Below are 4,636 nucleotides of genomic sequence, written 5' to 3'. Positions count from 1 at the left end.
CCTCCCTGGGGGACAGATAACAGGAAAGTGGGTGAAGGGAGATGTCGGACAGTGTAATCCATGATAAAATAATAATAACTTATAAATTATCAAGGGTTCATGAGGGAAGGGGGGCGTAGGGAGGGGAAAAACAAGGAGCTGATATCGAGGGCTCAAGTAGAAAGCAAATGTTTTGAGAATGATGATGACAACAAATGTACGAATGTGCTTGACACAATGGATGGATGGATTGTGATGAGTTGTACGAGCCCCCAATAAAATGATGAAAAACAAAAATGACAGCCTTGGAAAGCCACGGGTGCAGTTCGACTGTCTTAGAGCATTGCTGAGTTGGCGTCAACTTGAAGGCAGTGAATTTGGTTCTTTTAGTTTCTATCCCTCATTGAACAGACTTCACTTTTTGGAGGAAAAACTATTTTAAAGTACACCACATATTTCTCCGTATATCTGGGGGAAAAAAGATTTAGCTCACTAGGAATCTATTAAATTTATGGAAGAGAAAATAGAGCAGGGCAATGAATCTTTTCAAACAATACCAATACATTCCAAATCTTAAACGCTGTCAAAAAGACATAGTGCAGAAACTCAACTGCAGCCTTCTGAAAAGCAAGCAATGTGTTTTTAATATTTGCTTGGGAGAGAAATAATATGGATTTAGTTAAGAATGCAGATTCTCTGCCAGTATTAGGAAATGAATTCAGGCAATATGCAGAGTCTGTATTACTCCTCAGTGCAACCACTTTTCCCAGGTTGGCACGAGACCTTTGGAATGCAGGATTGATCACTGTTAATATGGTCACCACTGGAAGCTTGTTCTTTGGAGATAGAGCACAGTCAGTAATAATCTGTGGAAAGTCAGTAAATGACTTTGGATAAGACTGACAGAACTTCTAAGATTTTTAGTCTAAAAATCGAGTGGTGTCATCTTTGATTTTTTTTTAATGGAGTACAATAGTCATAGCATTAAAAAAATCCTGCAACCCCCTTGGGAAATATTTGTTAAAGTACAGTCAGTCTATGGTCTGTGCAGTCACTGAGCAGCAGTTTCCTTCTTCCCAGGATAAGTGATGATGCATATAAATCAGCGGTTCTCGACCTGTGGGTTGCGACCCCTTTGGGGGTCGAACAACCCTTTCATGGGGGTTGCGCGATTCATAATAATAGCAAGATTAGTTACGAAGTAACTAATTAATTTTATGGTTGGGGGGGGGTGTCACCACATTTTAGTCACCACATTTTAGTTTTAGTAACTAAAATAATTTTATGGTTGGGGGGGGTGTCACCACAACATGAACTGTATTAAAGGGTCGCGGCATTAGGAAGGTTGAGTTCCACTGATATAAATGATCATGCAATTATGTGTTCAGAGATTGAAGGAATGTAAGCATCATTTTGTCACTCAAAAACCACTGCTTTCAAGTTGATTCTAACTCATATTAACCCCAGAAGACAGAATAAACTTCCCCATTTCCAAGGCCGTATATCTTTACCGGAGCAGAATGCGGCATTTTTCTCTCATAAAGGTGCTGTATTTGAACAGTTGACCTTGAAGCAGCTCAACACCTAACCTACTACACTACCTGGCCTCTCTAAACTCTGCACTGTTCAGGAATTGAATCTGTGTGCCAAGAATTCTACCACTGAACCACCAGTGCTGATGATCACCTTGTAGTTCCCCCGAAATTCTAGATCCTGTTTGCTTACAGTTGAGGTCTTAGACAGGCTTTTCCTCTTACACATATTTTCCCTAACTTTAGGATGGTATTCACTTCGGACATCACCAATGTAAGGGTATGTAAATGAATAAAGTAGAAGTGGATCAATAAGTGTTTTCAAATATTTACTGAGATATTAAATCCAATCTAACACAATAGTTTATTATTATCTTTTAAAATATAGTTGAATATCAGACAGCTAGGATAGAGCAGAGTAGGGATTGTATAGCCCAAGCTCCTTCTACTATTTTTATTTATTTTAATTGTAAACTGGATGAGGGTATACCAAACAAATCAGTTCACCATTCAATAATTCATATCTATTGCGTTTCATCTCATTGATTACAGTTCCCATAATACAGCATCACTATCCTACTTCCGTTTCCTTTTACACTCTTTCTTTCCAAACCCTTCTGAACTTTGTGTGCCAGTAAATGCTGCCCCTTTGATCTTAAAAGTTGACTAGTGTTATTGTTCCTCTTATAGACTGTCTATTGTTCAAAGCAATGATTTTAACTAAACATACTCATTTAAAAAGCAGAAACAAAAACTCACTGCCATCAAGTTGACTCAGACTTATAATGACTGTACAAGACAGAGTAGTACTGCTTTTGTGGGTTTCCGAGACTAAACCTGCCTGGGAGCAAAAGGCCCATCTTTTTTCTGTAGATTGGCAGTGGGTTTTGAACTGCTCACCTTGCCTAGAGCCCAATGTGTAGCTCATTACTTCACTCAGCCTAAACATAGGGAAATTCAAGAAGACAACAGAGTTGTATCTCCTCTGAGTAGGTCTTTCAGTATTTTAGCTTCAATAAAGTTTTATAGAATTTTTAATAATGTATTAATTGCCACTTCATTGGGACTAGTTTTGTATTAATTTCTAAAAGGAATTATTTGTGGAAATGGGAGTCATAAAAAAACACTCAATCCAGAAGCAAAGTAGTAAAAGAGAAAAAAAAAGGGACAAAAATTTAGGACAAAAAGAAAACAAATAGTAAGGTAATAGACTCATGCTCAAACATATCAATAATCACATTAATGTAAATGATCTAAAGACTGGAATAAGAGTCAGAGATTGTCAGAGGAGCCCTGTGGTTAGGGAACAGGCTGCAATCTGAAAAGTCAGAGATTGTCAAACTGGATAAAAATTGAGACCCAAATACATGGTGCCTACCAAATAATCCATTTTAATTATAAAGACACAAATTGAATGTAAAAGGATAGAAAAGATACACCATGTGTTTCCAATATGCACCTTTACATGTGTTTGCCAAGGACCTTTGGAAATATTCCCCCCAGGAGGTATTTCCTTAAGCACTTCTATGCAGTACATTTACAAAAACACCTCCCAGGAACAAGGGGAGGGAAACATTTGGCAGATAAGTATAGAAAGTGTGTGTTATTTGAGTAAACTGTATTATTTGAGTAAAATACAGTTATCAAAATAAAGCTGAAGTGGCTCTGTTACCATCAGTTAGATTAGATTTCCTAGTAAATATTACCAGAGATAAAGATGGTTATTTCTTAATGATAATGGAGTTACTCAAGAGGACCTAACAATTCTAAATGTTTATGTACTAATAACAAAGCTTCAAAATATATGAAGCAAAAGATAATGTAACTGCAAGAATACATTCCTCAAATTATATTATAGTCAAGGGTCATGATCCCCCTCAATTATTGATAGAAGACAACAAATTAGTAGATACAAAAGGAATGAAAACACAGTATTAACTAATGAGATTTAATTGATATTTGTAGGGCATGCCAGACAAAAATAGTAGCTATGCACATGGGCAGTAACCAAGATAAACCATATCCTGAGCCATAAAACACAAAGGGTATTGATACCATGGTGTCAACAAAGTCATAGCAAAGGCAGTGCATTGTGAATTGTGCTTAGTGTTAATAATCCTAAAAGGATTCAAGTCATACAAGGTATGCTCCTGCCAAAAACAAATATTTGTTCTTGATAGGACATCGAGTTGATGGTTACTCATAGTGACCCTAAGTACAACTTAACAACCCCCCCTCCCCTAGTTCTAGGCCACCCTCACAATTGTTATGTGTGAGCCCATTGTTGCAGCCTCAGTTAAGGGCCTTCCTTTCCTTCCCTGACCTTCTACTTTAACAAGCATGATGTCCTTTTCAGAGGCTGGTCTCTCTTGGTTAACACGTCCAAAGTACATGAGGTAGAGTCTTGCTGTCCTTGTTTTTAATGGCATTCTTGGTATACTTTTTCCAAAACAGATTTGTTATTTCGGCAGTCTATGGTACTTTCAATCTTCTTCATCTACACCATAGTTCAAATGCATGCTTCTTCAGTCTTCCTTATTCAATGCTGAACTTTCACATGCATAGGCAGTGACTGAAAATACCAAAGGCCAGGATCAGGCACACCTTAATCCTCAAAGTAAAATTCTTGCTTTTCAACACTTAAAAGAACAAGATGAGCAAGGTTCCATGAGCAAGATGAAATATGTGCCAACTTGAGAGTATATTCTTCATTTACCATGTTACCTATTAGTACAATAGTGAGGATTTGGGGCTTCTTTACATTGAGTTGTAATCCACACTGAAGGCTTGATCTTCATCACCAAGTGCTTCAATTGCTCCTCACTTTCAGAAAGCAAAGTTGTGTCATCTGCATATCAAAGGAGAATAAGTTTTCTTCCAATCCCAGTGTTGCATTCTTCATATAATCCAGCTTCCCTTATTATTTGTTCAGCAGATTCAATAAATAGGTTGAGAAGATACAACCCTAATGCACACCTTCCCTGATTTTAAACAATGCAATAATTCCCTTGTTCTGTACCATACGACCCAGCAATCCCCCTACTGGGCATATACTCAGAAGAGGCAAGAAACAAACCACGGCCAGACATCTGTGCTCCAATGTTCATTGCGGCACAGTTCACAAT

Source organism: Echinops telfairi, unplaced genomic scaffold, assembly GCF_000313985.2.
Source record: "Echinops telfairi isolate 266 unplaced genomic scaffold, ASM31398v2 ScPeMD7_3;HRSCAF=10, whole genome shotgun sequence".
Taxonomy (NCBI): domain Eukaryota; kingdom Metazoa; phylum Chordata; class Mammalia; order Afrosoricida; family Tenrecidae; genus Echinops; species Echinops telfairi.
The sequence above is the reverse complement of the archived record's forward strand: the minus strand, read 5'-3'. Positions refer to the sequence as shown.